Genomic DNA, 17,660 nt, shown 5'->3' with positions numbered 1-17,660 from the left:
GTTCTCTAAATATTTTACAGTCTTTTATTTCTTTCTGTCAACACTTTTTTTTTTTTTTTTTTTTTTTTGAGATGGAGTCTCACTCTGTTGCCCAGGCTGGAGCACAGTGGTGTGATCTCGGCTCACTGCAAGCTCTGCCTCTGGGGTTCATGCCATTCTCCTGCCTCAGCTCCTGAGTAGCTGGGACTACAGACACTCGCCCCCATGCCCGGCTAATTTTTTGTATTTTTAGTAGAGACAAGGTTTCACCGTGTTAGCCAGGATGGTCTCGATCTCCTGACCTCGTGATCCACCCACCTTGGCTTCCCAAAGTGCTGGGATTACAGGCGTGAACCACTGCACCCGGCCTCTGTCAACACTTTTGAACCTCTTTTTTCTCCTCTAATTTTCAAGAACTTTAAGATTCTAATAAAACAAATAAACAGAAATGCTCTAACATCTTACCCCAAGTCTTCACTTTCTGAAAGAATTGTATTTACATTTAAGCGAATAGCTTTGTTAGAACTGTATATCTACTAGGAGTGAAACCACTGTCTGCATATCGTGCATACATATTTATTATAATAAAAATAGCTAACATTTTATGCTACTTTTATTCCTGCAAAACTATTTGATATGTATATTTAATTCCTAATAATCAATCAAGCTTTCCTTAAAATGGCTACATTGAATGCTATATGAATTATTCATGAACAAATAGAATTTTTTGTGCAGGAATACCCCTAAACCAGAGAGAAGGTCAATACTGAATCTTGTAATTGTTTTAAAAATTGTATAGGCTATAGGTTTTTTTAAAAATTCAAATAATACAGAACTATATAGGTTACAAAGTAAATACCACATTTCACTTTCTGTGTTGCCCTCCTCTCACTCCACCTCTTTCATTGAACCTCCCCAAATGGTAATTAATGGAAATTTTGTTCGTACTTTAGTGTATATATTTACACACAGAAATATGTATAGATTTTTTATAAATAAAATTATGCTGTTCACACTGTTCTGAAGTATTATTTTATTCTCACTTAGGAATATGTTGTATAAATATTTCCTAATTCTTTTTAACTGCAGCAGAACATCTATTATGTAAAGTTTCCATTTGCTGGATGGGGTAGCTCACACCTGTAATACCAGCACTTCGGGAGGCTGAGGTGGAAGGAGCTGAGTTCTTAAGGCTTGGAGTTTGACACTAGCCTGGGCAACATAGTAAGACCCCATCTCTATGAAATTAAAAAAAAATAGCTGGATATAGTGGGGCACATCAGTAATCCTGGCACCTCAGAAGGCTGAGGCAAGAAGATTCCTTGAGCCCAGAGATTGAAGCCACAGTGAGCTATGATTGTGCCACTGTACTCTAGCTTGGTAAACAGAGCGAGACCTTGTCTCTAAAATAAATAAATAAAACTTCCATTTAATCATTTTATTATTGATTTACATTTAAGCAGTCTTAACTACTCCTGATTATAAGTTCTGTTGCACTGTATATCCCAGCGTTACCAAATGCAGGTTCAGCCGCTCACCACTTGACAACCAATTAGCAATTAGCAATTCATAGAAGGAGAATAACATTATTACGAACCAAACCTAGTAATGGGGAAAACGGTCCAGGCTCTTGCCTTCATGGAACCACTTTAAATTTCCAAGCTCAGTGCCAGAATTTTGAAAAGAGGAAGTTTGAGAAGGGGAGGATATGCAGGGGACAAGGCAGTGCAGGTCTATGTTGTGACTTGGTTCGATGACTTGTCCTGAGTTATTGTCCCATCCGGTGAATGGGCTGGCATCACCCTAGGCTCAGCTGGGTTGTAAATTAACTGTAGCCTTGAAGCAATCTCCTGGTGTGGGAGATTTCCACAGGTGCTTGCATTGTTTCAAGATTTAACCTCTGGAACTTTTTAGCAAACGTATAATCAGATATGCTACCAATGTGAGGAGGTGCCTAGTGGTTAAGTGAACACAAAGAAAAAGAAGGAAAAAGGATAAAACTTTCAAAATTGGGCACTTGGTTACACCAGTACATAAGTCAATACTCATGTGCATAGAAGTTGAAATTTGGTTCAAGAATTAAACTCATTTTAAAAATCTGATAGATTAACCAGAGTCTTAACTAATGTGTATTTCTACAAACAGTATATTCAGAGTTACCATTTCCCCAGTTTCACCAAACCTGTATACTATTAATTTTTTTTCACTTTTTTTAAATTATGGGAGAAAACATTTTTATTAATTTGATTTCCCCAGTATTCATAATGGAGTTAAAATCATTTCAGAAGTGCATGCGTCAGTGTTTCAAATTCTTCGCCCTTCTCTTTATTAGTTTAATTTTATTATTAACATGAAGATGGTTTTGGATATTAGGATAATTCTTTTTTATACACACATATACATATTCATTCTACTTTACTGCTTGTCTTTTAAATTTACCTTTTATCACAACCAGTTTTTTTTGTTTGTTTGTCTCATTGAGTTTTTTAGCGTCAAATCCTTCAGGTTTTTTCCTTCTTAGATTGCAGGAGTTCTGCCTGGTTGAGGAAGTCATTCCTCAAGTAAACTGGAATGCCACCTTTATTACATTTTAAAGTTTCATATAATCATGAATATATTTCTAGATTCCATTAGAGTCTCATTGCTCTATCCTTTTTGCATCAATGATATTATATAAGTATAGTCACATTATATATATAACATATAAATCTCTAATATATATTGCTATTTAATATATATTTACATAATATTTCTATTTCTTATATAAGTAATAGAAACATGTAGCTGGGTGCAGTGGCTCATGCCTGTAATCCCAGCACTTTGCCTGGAACCCCAGCACTTTGGGAGGCCAACGCGGGCAGATCACCTGAGGTCAAGAGTTTGAGACTAGCTTGGCCTATATGGTGAAACTCTGTCTCTACTAAAAGTACAAAAAAAATTATCCGGGCATGGTGGCATGTGCCTGTAGTCCCAGCTACTCAACTACTCAGGGGGCCGAAGCAGGAGAATTGCTTGAACTCAGTAGGCAGAGGTTGCAGTGAGCCAAGATGGTGCCATTGCACTCCAGCTTGGGCAAGAGAGCGAGACTCTGTCTCCAAAAAAAAAAAAAATAGAAACATGTAAATTATTACACATTGTATAATATAAACAATATTATAAAATATATACTTTATATAATGTACTTTTTTAATTTATTGAATTGAGCAAGACTTCTCTCCAACGTAGACTATTACCAGTTATAGTGAATATTCTTGTCTTGTGCTTAGCTACAATATAAATATTTCTAATGTTTTAACATTAAGTATAATCCATGCATGCTTAAGATCTCTCATAAATACACTATAGTTAAAGGATTTTTTCTTTATTTCTATCTTTCTGGGAAATTGTATTAGGATTAGAGATTTTTCAGTATCTATTGAGTTATCATCCCCTCACCCTTTAAATTTATTAGTAAAATGGGCTGGGTAATTCCAGCACTCTGGAACTCCAAAGTGCTTTGGAATTCCAAAGTGCTAGAATTACACAGCTCACATCTGTAATCCCAGCACTTTGGGAGGTTGAGGTGGGAGGATTGCTTGAGCCCAGGAGTTAAAACCAGCCTAAGCAACATAGTGAGACTCCATCTCTACAAAAAAAATTTTTTAAATAGCTAGGTGTGGTGGCACATGCTTCTAATCCTAGTTACTTGGGAGGCTGATGTGGGAGGACTGCCTGATCCTAGGAGGTCAAGGCTGCAGTGAGCCATGATTGTGCCACTGCACTCCAGCCTGGAAGACAGAGCAAAACGTCCCCCACCCCACAAAAAAAAAAAAATTAGTAAAATGCATTACCCTGGTAGCTTTTCAAACCCCTGGGCTCAAGTAATCCTCCTACTTCAGCTTCCCAAAGTTCTAGGATTACAGATGTGAGCCACTGTACCCAGCTTTGTGGCTTTCCTAATGTATCAGTCTGTTCTCACACTGCTATGAAGAGCTACCCCAGTAATTCATGAAGACAGGAGGTTTAATTGACTCACAGTTCTCAGGTTGTATAGGAAACATGGCTGAGAGGCTTCGGAAAACATACGATCATGGTGGAAGGCAAAGGGAAAGCAAGCACATCTTACCACGGCAGAGCAGGAGAGAGAGAGATAAGGGGGAAGTGCCACAGACTTTTAAACAATCAAATCTGGTGAGAACTCACCCACTATCAGGAGAACAGCAAGGGGGAAGGTGGAAATCTGCCCCCCATGACCCAATTGCCTCCCACCAGGCCCCTCCTTCAACACTGAAGTTCATAATTCAACGTGAGATTTGGGTGGGGACACAGAGCCAAACAATTATCACCTAATATTGAACCACAACTTGCAACAACCTAAAAGAAAACTCACTTGGTCATGATGTATCATGACTTATATACTGCCATTTCAATTTGCTATTATTTTATTTAAGACTTTGGTATCTGTCTATAAGTGAAAATTGCCTTTAGTTATCATTTGCAGGCTATCTTCTTTTGAAAGCAACAGCAACATTTTGCCATCCTATAGAATGAGTTGAAGAGTGAATCAGTTCTAAGTCTCAGAATAGCTATATTACATGGCAATTATCTGTTTCTGAAAGATTTGGTAAAATCTTTATATTTCCCTTCTTATTTTTATAAAATTAATCAAAGTCGCTGAAATGAGAATCATATTAATATTTCAATGGTGTAACAAAATATCAACATTGTAGAAATGGCTCTGGTCAGTTTATTTTGTTTTAGTGGGAAAATTTATATGCATGAATATAAATCACAAATACCTAGTCATGTTATGTTTTAAAAAATGTCTCATGGTTCCTGAGCCATTCACTGCATTATGACATGAAATTCAACCAAGACTGAGAATACTTGCTGTGTGGTTTAATCTACTCCATAGAATTATCAATAATATTACAGAGGAGGCATTTAATGTGGAGACATTAAAAAGATAATTTTAAAATTACAGAATAATGGTACTCAAACTATATACTGAAAACTGTAACATTACTATACTATACATTTAATTTAAATGTATAAAACATATTATACAGTTAGCTTACACTATTTACTATGCAATCCTACCTTTCTAAGGATTGATAAAATCTCTAAATTAAGTGTGGCTAAATGTTATGTCACGGACCCTGGACATTTATAAACAAACTTCCTGGCTACATAATTTCTGGGATTTACTGTTTAATCCCTAGATTTGTTAGAATAATATTCAGAAGTGACTATCAGAAACCCAAAATAACAGTGGCTTAAACAAGCTAGAGGTATGTCTTTCAGAAACAATTTTAGAGGTAAACAATCCAGGAAGACGGTAGAGCAGCCCTGTTTCACAAAGCCCTTAGGGACCCAGGCTCCTTCCAACTTTCTGCTCTGGCATCCTATGGATTCTGTCCTCACTCATGGTCTGAGATGGAATTGCAGCCTTACATATATGCTGTGCCAGTTAGAGGAAAAGGGAAACAAGCATTCATGGGTACCTACCAACTGACTCACATTGAAGGATCCTGGAAGCTGTCACAGGATAATTCCACTTATATTTCATTGACCAGAATACAGCCACATTTAACACTTCACTACAAAGGAAGCTGGCCAGCATATTTTTATTTTTCTAGGAAGTTGGATATCTAGCTAAAAACCCTATCATAATGGAAGAAAAATAGAACAGATTTTGGAAGAAAACTAGCCATCTCTGCCACTACCATCTTACAAACACTCACAAGTAACACTCACATTTCCTAATCTCCTTCCTTTCATGAATGTAATCCCCTGGTGACAAATGGCACCTAGGAGTAGAGATAGATCAGCACTGACACAGAAAACAACTTAAAGAGCATGACTTACTGCCAGTGGGTCACTGGTGCTATATTGATAAATAAAAAGCAGAATACTCCTTGAAGAAATAGTAACCCATTTTTTTCAATCAGCCAACATATGCTGGGCAACGGTGATGTTAACAGCACTGTTTAGGTGCCATGCAGGTCATAACAAACTTGTTTTGGGCATTTTACAATGCAATTGGAATGATGGCATATACACATAAAATGTCATACAATCCAATAACTATTAATAACAAAGCAAGAGATGTGACAAGTCTGCATATGATTAAGTGATTCACTACTAGTATAGAAAGAAATGGAGATTTCTATTTCAGATATTATGGTGGCAGGGAATTTGAAGGGATGGATTAACCTTTTGAAAACAACTAAAATATTGGGTTAAATATAAAATGTCATGTTAAAAATATGTATGATATGAAAAAATAGTAAAGTATTATCAATCAAAAACTAAGTGGAAGAGAGAATCTAAATAGTGAACAAAGGACTAAAGCTGCTTTTGTCATAGACACAGTTTCTGAACCAATAAACTTGTTTTCATTTTCACAGCCTCATGGACTCAGGTGGATTAAAAACAAAGCAGAGTTAACCCAGGTTAGGAAGCCTATAAGAGACACTTCCCAACCAATAATTTGAGACCCCAAGTGGCTACACACTCAATGAAAGTGAATCAGAAGTAAGCTCACCCCACCTTCTATTTTCACTACCTATAGGGGGCTCCAAGGAAACATGTCTTGATGCCAGTGATACCAAAGAGAGCAAAAGGGATAAATCTTCCCTGAAAAGTTATAATCGTAAGCCAACCTTTGTATAGATTTATAGCTCTAATTCATATCACCTGTGTGGTCCAAAAGACCTTAGACTGTAAATTTAGTTTACAATGATCCTAGGCACAGCTCCCTCGGATATTTGAGAGAAACAAAAGTCATCTCTGGATTTTATCTTTATTTTCATTTTTATCCCAAGGACTCAAAGCATTCCTACAAATAATTTCCCAAGAAAAATGAGCAAATCGGAATTAAAACTATGTACCCACTGAAACAAGGCACCATGAGAAGAAAAAAAGCCAAAATAGATTGAGACTTAAGATATTAGAATCATTAGGTATATATTATAAAATGCTTATTAAAGAGGAGAATTAATATATCTATGAGGAGTTATAAAAAGTAACCCAGCAAATCTGAGAAAGGATAAAGCAGATATTCTAGAATTTTAAAAAATATTTTTATTTACATTTTAAAACTCAGTTGATGTGTTCATGAGCAGATTAAACACAGCTGAGCAGAAAATTAAGCAGCATAAAATAGATTAGAAGAAACTGATTCAGCTGGTCATTTGGGGTGACAAACGTTTCATCTTAGAACGATGGCCCAATTTGTCCCAAAGTTTGTAGTGAAGGCCTCAACACTGGTGAATGCTGCTATGACTTACTTGAAGCCTTGATTGGCCACATTTTGGTATAACACCAAGGTTGAGCTGGTTCCTCCACCCCCTGCTAATAGAACTATTCAGAGCCTTAAAAAATAGTAGTGCTCACATTGTTAGTTTCAAACAGCTCACAGTTAAGGAAGCTGTGCTGAATGGTTTGGTGGCCACTGAGGTGTGGATGTGCTTTTATATTGGAGAGATCAGAGGCAAGTGTGGCATCATTGGCTGTAATGTTTAAAGACCAAACTTTAACATTTAATTATATTTGATTTATTATTTGAGTGTTCTTGGACCATGTGTGATCAGATTGCTATCTGAATAACATGAGTCAAAAAAAAAACTTCCTTATGCAACATAAAGAAATAAATAAATGGGGGTTGGGGGTAGACAAAGGAAAGTTAAGAGAAATTAAGGATAGAATTAGAGTTAGCATGTATAACAATTTTTTTATCAGAGCCCCAGAAGGAGAAGTAAGAGAGAATGAGGCAGAGGCAATATTTGGGAAGATAATGACGAAAAATATTCTAGAAGTGATAAGAGACATCAATCTTTAGATTAAAGAAGCCTAATACATCCCCAACCAGGAGAAATGGCACATTATAGTAAAGAAGCACAACACCAAAGACAAAGAGAAGACATTAAAGAAGCCAGAGAAAAACAAAAGATTACTTTCAAAAGATCAATAGTTAGACAGATAGCTAACTTCTCAAGAACATTAGTGAAACCAAAAGATAATGGAATAATACTTTAAATGGGCTGAAAAAATTGACTTTCAATCTAGAATTCTATATCCAGAGAAAATATATTTTTTCAAAAGGGGGAAAAATGGCATTTTTCTTGCAAACAAAAATCAAGAAAGTTTACCAGTAGTAGATCTTTACTAATAAAATTTTAGATTATATGCTTCAGAAAAAATGAAAGTGATCCCAGTGGAATGTCAGAAAAGCAAGAAAAAGTAAAACAGCAAAGAAATTAGGAATTATTTGAGTAAACATAAATGAATTTTTACTATATAAAGCCAATTATCATCATAATGCATTATTGAGGATAAAAATAAAATTAAGATGTAGAGCAAAATAACATAAATCCAGAGAAGAGTAATGGAATTAAGGCATTTTAAATTTCTATTGCTTGGGAAAGAGGTAAAGGTATTTTTTGACATTAATTTCTGATGTGTTAATTATTCACATTATAATTTCTAAGAAAGTGACTAAAAGGAAACATAATGTCCAACTTTCAAAGCACTAAAGGGGAATAATGGAATAATCAAAAATACTCCTAAAAAGGCAAGAAAGGAGAAAAAAGACAGAACAATTTGAAACACTAGTAATTTCATCATCTATATGCACTAAATGTTCTATTTAAAAAACAAAAAAATTATGATATATTTTTGAAATTCCAACAATTTATTAGTTATAAGAGATACCTCCTTTGCCTACTTTTTGAGACATTTATGCAGCCAACAGACACATGAAAAAATGCTCATCATCACTGGCCATCAGAGAAATGCAAATCAAAACCACAGTGAGATATCATCTCACACCAATTAGAATGGCCATCATTAAAAAGTCAGGAAACAACAGATGCTTGAGAGGATGTGGAGAAAAAGGAATGCTTTTACACTGTTGGTGGGACTGTAAACTAGTTCAACCATTGTGGAAGACAGTGTGGCGATTCCTCAAGGATCTAGAACTAGAAATATCATTTGACCCAGCCATCCCATTACTGGGTATATACCCAAAGGATTATAAATCATGCTGCTACAAAGACACATGCACGTGTATGTTTATTGCGGCACTATTCACAATAGCAAAGACTTGGAACCAACCCAAATGTCCATCAATGATAGACTGGATTAAGAAAATGTGGCACATGGCCAGGCATGGTGGCTCACACCTGTAATCCCAGCACTTTGGGAGGCTGAGGCGGGTGGATCACGAGGTCAGGAGATCGAGACCATCCTGCCTAACATGGTGAAAGGCCGTCTCTACTAAAAATATAAAAAATTAGCTGGGCGTAGTGGCGGGCGCCTGTAGTCCCAGCTACTCGGGAGGCTGAGGCAGGAGAATGGCGTGAACCCCGGAGGCGGAGCTTTCGGCGAGCTGAGATTGCGCCACCACTGCATTCCAGCCTGGGTGACAGAGCCAGACTCCATCTCAAAAAAACAAAAAACAAAAAACAAAAAAAACAAATAAAATGTGGCACATATACACCATGGAATACAATGCAGCCATAAAAAGGATGATTTCACGTCCTTTGTAGGGACATGGATGAAGCTGGAAACCATCATTCTCAGCAAACTATCGCAAGGACAGAAAACCAAACACCGCATGTTCTCACTCATAGGTTGGAACTGAACAATGAGAACACCTGGGCACAGGGTGGGGAACATCACACACCAGAGGAGGGGGGAAGTGGGGAGGGATAGCATTAGGAGACATACTATGGCCTTGTAGTATAATTTGAAGTTAGGTAATGTGGTGCCTACTTTATTCTTATAACTTGATTTTTTTAATTAAAAGAGCTTTTACCACTATTATAGCACTTACTTGTTAAAGCGAACTTTCAGCTCCTCTTTCTAACCAGGTACACATGGGACATTCTCATTTATACTTTACAGGTGCAGAAGCAGGGTTCAAGCTATCCGTGTCAAATATAAAGGATGTCTAGCCTCATTAGTGACAGCAGTGGTCAAGCCTGAGGGTAGAGCACAAGAATTAGGGAACAACTCTAAGGTCTGTGGGGTTTGGACTGGACTTACTGAAGTAAGACCTATAACTAGGCAAATTTCATGAATGCATAAACATCACTGGGGATTTCTGAAAGTCTGGGAAAATGAACTTAAAAAGATTAGACTTCCTGGTTTAAGCAAATATAAATTAGGATTCATCAAGATTTGGCTAAATATGTTAATGAAATAGCATCTGTGTTCACCAGCTGATAGTGCCTTTACCAACTTCCCTAGAATGTATTTGGAGAGACCCCAAATTATACAACTTAAAACTATGCAATGACCATGTAACTCAGGCTGCTTGAGCAATTAAGGTGAAACATGTTTGATTCCATTTTTTTAATTGGGATAAAAGGTTTGTAATAGGAAGCTAATGCATTTTAAGGTTATTTTCTTAAAACATGTTCCCCTGACATCCTTTCAGTTCCAAGCTGGTATGATGAATTTTATAGCTGAAAAGCAAAATCACAGGTTAGGATTAAGCAGGTGGAGATAGTAACATAAACACTGATAGGGAGGCAAGGAATGGCAGAGGACATTTAAGTTAATACATGGTTCAAAATGCTTAAAACACACGGCAAAGCAGGACTAGAAAGAAATAGAGCTACAAACATAGAAATAATAGCCTAGTGTAGTAGTTGGGTTGGTTGTTGGTTTTTGTTTTCGTTTTTTGAGATGGGGTCTCACTCTATCATCCAGGCTGGAGTGCAATGGCACCATCTCAGCCCACTGCAACCTCCGCAGTTTCCCCTACTATTAACGTTTTGCATTATTAACAGTAGCATGGTACTTCTGACAAAATTGAAGAGCCAATATTGATACATTACTAGTTTTTTTGAGACAGAGTCTCACTGTTGCCCAGGCTGGAGTGCAGTGGTGTCATCTCTGCTCACTGTAGCCTTGACCTCTTCAGCTCAAGTGATCCTCCCACCTTAGCCTCCCAAGTAGCTGGGACTACAGATGCACCCCATCACACCGGGCTAATTTTTGTATTTTTTGTAGAGAAAGGGTTTCACCATGTGGCTCAGGCTGGTCTTAAACTTCTAAGCTCAAGTGATCCACTCACCTCAGCCTCCCAAAGCACTGGGATTACAAGCATGAGCCACCACATCCAGCCCATGTAGTAGTTTTTAAACTGAGCCATTAGAGTTCACTAAGCCATTAGAGTTTTGTCGTGAGAAAACCACTGTGCAAAATAAGACTGTTCCCCATCCCCACTTCAACCAGACAAGTGGTCTATCTGCATGGAATTGCATTTTAAGAATGCCTGTGCTGCTTTTGAAAAGATTATTTTAAACTTTAAAACCATTTGTAAGAAGTAAATAGGTCTAAATAATTCTTAAATTGCCACCAGTGATTCACTGTGGAACCTAAATAAAATTGCACAGAACTCTTAACAACCATTTCTTTTTCTATTCTAAAAAAATGTAATGTAATCACACATGACCATGATCTCAGAAAAAATATTGTGTCTCTCACTATGTGCTAGAACCCCTGCAAATACTTCACGTGAATCATTACAACAAATATTCATAATAGTATTTGGATACCAATATCATCTTTACATTCTACTTATAGATAATGAAACTTAGGCTTAGTGAGTTTTCCAAATTAACCAAGGTGAAAAGATAATAATTGTCAGAGTCAGAAGTAGAGTCAAACTTCTCTCCCTTCAAATTTCAGGCTCTTAGCAAAGTGACGATACTTAAAAGCAATAAGCAGTTGGTTTATAACATCTAAAACATCTGAGCTACAAAATAATCTATGATCCATCCTGTCATTTATACCAGATCATGAATATAAATCTCGCTGAAAGAACAGCAAGATTGGCCGGGCGCGGTGGCTCCTGCTTGTAATCCCAGCACTTTGGGAGGCCGAGGCGGGCGGATCACGAGGTCAGGAGATCGAGACCACGGTGAAACCCCGTCTCTACTAAAAATACAAAAAAATTAGCCGGGCGTAGTGGCGGGCGCCTGTAGTCCCAGCTACTAGGAGAGGCTGAAGCAGGAGAACAGCGTGAACCCGGGAGGCGGAGCTTGCAGTGAGCCGAGATTGCGCCACTGCACTCCAGCCTGGGCGACAGAGCGAGACTCCGTCTCAAAAAAAAAAAAAAAAAAAAAAGAACAGCAAGATTAAGGGGCGAAAAAAATATGTTTTTGAGGAAAAAATACAACATACAAATCGTCATCAAAATTCTAGATTGCTTACTAGTTTGTTTGTTTTAAGGTTACTATGTCATTGTGTATTTAGCCACATTTTCTTCAATTTCCTTTTTATACTTCCAAAGACTCAAAGAAACTAATAACATGAAAAAATGGTCAAAAGTATGGAAATGAACAAATGAAAACTCAGCAGGAAATTTAAATGCTGTTTTATTGTCTTCAGGGAGAAAAAGGAGGGGCTTCCAAAATGCTAATATTAGTATAGCTTTCTGATTCATCCCTTTATCCCCCACAGCACCTGGTATATTGCTTTGCATATGTACATAATCAATATTCAAATTAATGGATGGATGTATACGAAAGTTAGAGTTCCAAAATGCTGTATTTCAATTCTCTCCCTCAAATCTAATACCATACATTCACTATGTCTTTGAAACTTGATCCCATTGAAATAAAAAACAGAATTTGGGTCTATTAAGGGCATAAACTGTTTAATATTTTGAGGTTTCATAGAACACATACTGCATCTTTATGTGAACATGTTTGTACAAGTCACCATGTAATTTGCTTATAAGGCTGTTCTATTGTATATAATAAGCTATCCCAGAACTTGGTGGCTTAAAACAACCAATTATTATTATCTCTATGACTGGCGTTTCTCATGTGGTTGCAGTCCAATAGCCACAGGCAGCCTTGACTGAGCTGGTCATCCAAGGCTGGCAGTAGACAATGGTGGCCAACCGGGGCTCAGCTGGGGCTGCCAACAGGGGCTCCTACACATGGTTTCTTCATGTGTGTGGGTTTCTCACAGCTCAGCAGATGGATTCTGAGATGAGACATCCCAAAAGATCAACAAAGAAGCTATGAAACTTCTTATAACCTAGCCTTGGAGGCTCCAGAGCATCATTTCTGCCCCATTTTATTAGTCACACTAGTCACCAAGGCAAGCCTAGATTCAAGGAGATGGAAATGAGATTCCATCTCTTGGTGGGAAGAGCAGCAGACATGTACAGGGAAGAGAGGGATTGAGGTGGCCGTCACTGGAGACTATCCACCACAAATGCCTGCTACTTATAAATGTTTAATAGATTACAATTTGAACTGCTACATCTGAGGGTTGTGTTGTATTTAAACTCATCAAGAAGTCTTCCTGGCATAATTATGAACTGGGTATTTGCATGGTAAAAAATATACATTTTGGTTGTACATAATATTTTCAGGGGGAAAAATACAATGTTCGAAACCAACTCCATTCACTGAAGTAATTTGTCAAAGTAGAGAGTAGTTTCAATGGTTGATAAAATTTCAAATGAGTGTACTTTGATTACATCTGAGAAAACATGTAAAACAATACCATCATTATCTCCTAGTACTAAATCCCATTTCTTCAGATTGACAATCTTATATATTAAAAATGTAATACATAGTCTTACTATTTCTCGTGGATCTTCATGGAAAACAGTAAAGAATAATTTGCTTTGTCCTGCTAATATACTCAATAACTAACATTAAGGAGGAAAAGGCTGACACTTTTCTACAATTTGTCATAATCAATTTGCTTTGCACATTAATTTAAACTTCATGAAACCCAAAATACGTAGATACGATTAGCTCCGTTTTGCAAATAAAGAAACTGCAGTTCTTAAAGGTTTAGAAACTTGCCCAAGTTTAGAAATCTTTAGGCTTTAGAAACTTACCCAAATGGAAGAAATAATGGTAGGTTCCTAATTTTTTTTTCTTATACTTCCTTGTCTCATGAGGCAAAATGCTTGTGTCACACATATATGTACAGATGGTTCCCAAACTTATGATGGTTCAACTTAACCATTTCTCAACATTGAAAGGGCTGTGAAAGTGATAGGCATTCAGTAGAAATCATACTTCGAGTAACCATATAACATGCTGATTTTCACTTGCAGTATAATTTTCAAGAAATTATGTAAGCTATCCAACACGTTATTATAAAATAATAAATTATCGTGTTAAATGATTTTGCCTAACTATATGCTAATGTAAGTGTTCTGACTGTATATTTAAGGTAGGTTATGCTAAGCTATGATGTGCAGTAGGTTAGGTATATTTAATGCATTTTTGTCTCATGATATTTTCAATTTACAATGAGTTTATTGGGATGTAACCTCATTATATCAAGGATCATCTGTGTGTATATATGTATATATGTATAGACACACACATACTTTTCCTCTCTCTCTCCATAAAGTATATATGTATTATACATATAATACAAACTACATGTACACACACACACTTTCCATAAAGAAGGAGGTAGTAGAGTATGAATATTTGCCAATATAAAGAAGAAAAAATTTCTTGAAAAGGAAAATGTATTCTAGTCACACTCCATTGGCTCATCTGATATACGAAAAGTGAAAAAGAAATACCTATATTCATTTAAAAATCCTAGAATTAATGCCTCACCTTCAGTTATTTGGGGAATGGGAGTGATTCACATAGGTGAGGAAGGACATGAAACAAATTTCTTCATAAGAACATATTAGATGCTGTGGTCAATCTATACTCCTATCAAATATACTGAAAGAACATTACAAGTAATGCCATATTATATTATTTGCCTTATGTTAATCATGAAGGAAACTCAGTCTTGCTCTAAACTGGTCAAATAAATAACTCAGTAGGAGAATCTGATGTAAGATTTGCAGAATTTCTTTAATTGAGCAAAGTTTGGAGCAATACTCTCACCTTTCCAGAAAAGACAAGGATTAGATACATTTCAAGCTTTCAATAAAAGCCTAAAACCAAAGAAGACCAAAACATTGAATCAAAGTCCGAAAGATAGATGTATTGTGTTATTTAAATATTGGCACAGATGCATTCTTGAATGTGAAGCATTAAAATTTAAGTTGTTTATCTCTGAAACAGATTTAATTTAATATCATGCAAGGCAAATAGACCTTTACTTATTCTGATAAAGTAGTGCTGAATCAATTATAGCTACTGCCTATTAAAAAAGAATAAAGAGAAAAGAAAAAATGTAGCAATAATAATTTGTGTGTGTCCAAAGAACAAAGAAGATTTTACATGTTCATGAAATCATTTTTTTTTAATTTTGTGATTAATAACCTAAAAACATGCAGTTCTCTTGGGTCTTTGCTGTAAGGGACCAATATTCTACATGCTTTAGAATAGGTAATGAAGGCTGACATAGCAACTAAGGTCAAATAATCCTGATCTGTTTTGTACAATCTGTCTCACTAGCAGTGTTGTATTCAGTAAATATGCTTTTTTTTTTAATGGTAGAATTGTTTTTCTCCATAGCCAATCCATTGTCACAGCTGCAATGCCTGACATAAAATAAAGACTCAATAGATATCTTGGGATTGAATTGAATGTGTCATTTTCTGTTCTGTATGAGGCCCACATTAAATTATACACAAGGCCTCCTGCTTAATTTCTGGATGCTCTGTGAAGTGTACATACACATATAATCCGTATACCATATCAACATGGGAAATTTACACAAATAATTTGACTATTTTGACTCTAAATCAATTGAATCCCTTAAAACAGTAAAACTGGCTCATCTATGAAAAACAAAATCTTATAGATTAATGTCACTATTTCCCTTAATAACTTGCATAGATATGGCATCTTACTGTGACTATAAGGCTTTTCCTTGGAAGTTGGTTTATAGATAAAAATCACAAAGTGTGTGGAAGAATACCTCCTCTCTCTTCCTTGTTTAAAACTCACACAGCTCTATCTGATTGCCACGTTTTATGAGCACCCAGCAGTTGGAGAAACAAGTCTTGTCTTTCAAATAAATCTCTTATCTCGGTCTGCGTTCAAGATTCAGGTCTGCTGCAAAGGCTTACATCTAATGCACAGTGTCACAAACACTAAAATTGGAGTCATTTAAAAGTTTGCCCACGCCCTCTGGGAGATAAGAGATTGGCAGTGTTAAATTTGTAGATAACCATTAAGGTAGTGATCCCAAAACACTATGTTTCTAAGTAACCTCCATTAAAGTAGGGTGGCACTTACTATAATTGAGCTAGTCCACCTAATCAAATGTCCTGCCCCTTATAGCAATCAACGAAAGGTATTTCATAGGAAGAGATCTAACTTTTTTCTTTTTTGCTTCTTAAAAAATAGTATGGCATAGCATAGTGTAGGAAAAAGCACTGCATGGAAATGACTCTCAATCCTAATTCCCAGGGGCAAAAAGCTCATATTCAGAAGCCTTAAATAACCTTTCTCTCATATCTCCACTGACCAGGCTCTAAGTGGCTAGTGGTGATCATAAAATTATCCAGTACTTTTGAAAACCCAGACACAATTGCCTCAATAAATCTCGCTCAGGTCATACAACCTGCACTCCAAGAGCAATTCTTGCTCTCCAAGAACATTTCTTTCTCTTTTTTAATCCAGTTTTTCTTTCTAAAAGATATTCTGGGCTGCAAGATGTGGCTTCTCAGGCTAATGGGGTGCCAATTTATTCTTCAGCTTGACTCATGCCTTCTTCACATATGAAGCAAAACAGTGGCAACCTTTTCTTAAAGGACAGTGGTTGATCTCATGTACTTTGGTCAGATTCCATAATCTGAAAACTCGCTTATCTCAGAATAAGCTGCAGATGCTCTTTGGCTCTGGCCTTGGAACGTCACTAAAGAGTTCTAGGGTACTGCAGATGAAGACATCTGAAATTGAAGGTCAACATATGGGTGATAGGATTGACTGTTTGCCAATTCAAAATATTGAAGGGGTATTTCTATGAAAATGCTTTCCTTTTATAATCTGATAGTATCCCCACTGTATTCTTTATATAAATAAAGAATTTCATGGCAGTTTTACCCATTCTAGCACAATATTACATACAAGATATTAAGTAAGTTTTTCTTTTCAGTTGAGTTACATTGTGAGGGTTTTTAAACCATTCTAAAGGAGACCCAAACAATAAGGAACCAATCAAGCTTTTGAATGGTAAATTTAAGTAAGGTTTAGCACATTTTGTTTTTCAAAACCCAGGATAATCTCCTAAAATTATTTCATTAAACTTCATCGTTTATGGATTTTCAAAGGTATTGGTAAAACTAACAGAAAAAGGACCTGTGCTGTTGTTGCTTACATGAAATCGGAATATTTGTGTATTTATTCAATTCTTCATTAGCTATAGAATTACATGAGATGTTTCAACAGAAAGAACTTAGTGGCACTGAACAGGATTCAGATCTCTCCTGTTCCACTGCATAGAACACTTTCTAGTGTTTATTAAAATGACAATACCTTGCATCGGGATTATGGAATCGATTAGAAAATGTATGAAAAGTCCCCAGTAAAATGCCTCGCACATAGTGGATCACAGTAAGTATTTACTGATCCGCACATAACCAAATATGAATATGGGAGAAATATTAGACAAAGATTCCTCATCCAACCCAGATGATGAGACCGAGGCCTTAGAGAGCTTGCCTAGTTTTATAAACCAAAAGATTTGCACCATGTTGGTTTTTCCAAAAGAATATTCACCACAGATTGAGA

The 17,660-nt window shown here is 36.4% G+C and overlaps 1 pseudogene; it reads left to right on the top strand.

Moving 5' to 3' along the window:
- Positions 1 to 7,184: 7,184 nt before the first annotated feature.
- LOC116480174 (ATP synthase subunit g, mitochondrial-like) lies at positions 7,185 to 7,485 on the top strand (annotated as a pseudogene).
- The last annotated feature ends 10,175 nt before the right edge of the window (positions 7,486 to 17,660 follow it).

This window comes from Hylobates moloch, unplaced genomic scaffold (assembly GCF_009828535.3).
Source record: "Hylobates moloch isolate HMO894 unplaced genomic scaffold, HMol_V3 SCAFFOLD_3, whole genome shotgun sequence".
NCBI classification, from domain to species: Eukaryota; Metazoa; Chordata; class Mammalia; order Primates; family Hylobatidae; genus Hylobates; species Hylobates moloch.
Note: the sequence above shows the minus strand (reverse complement) of the source record. Positions and strands in the feature narration are given on the sequence as shown.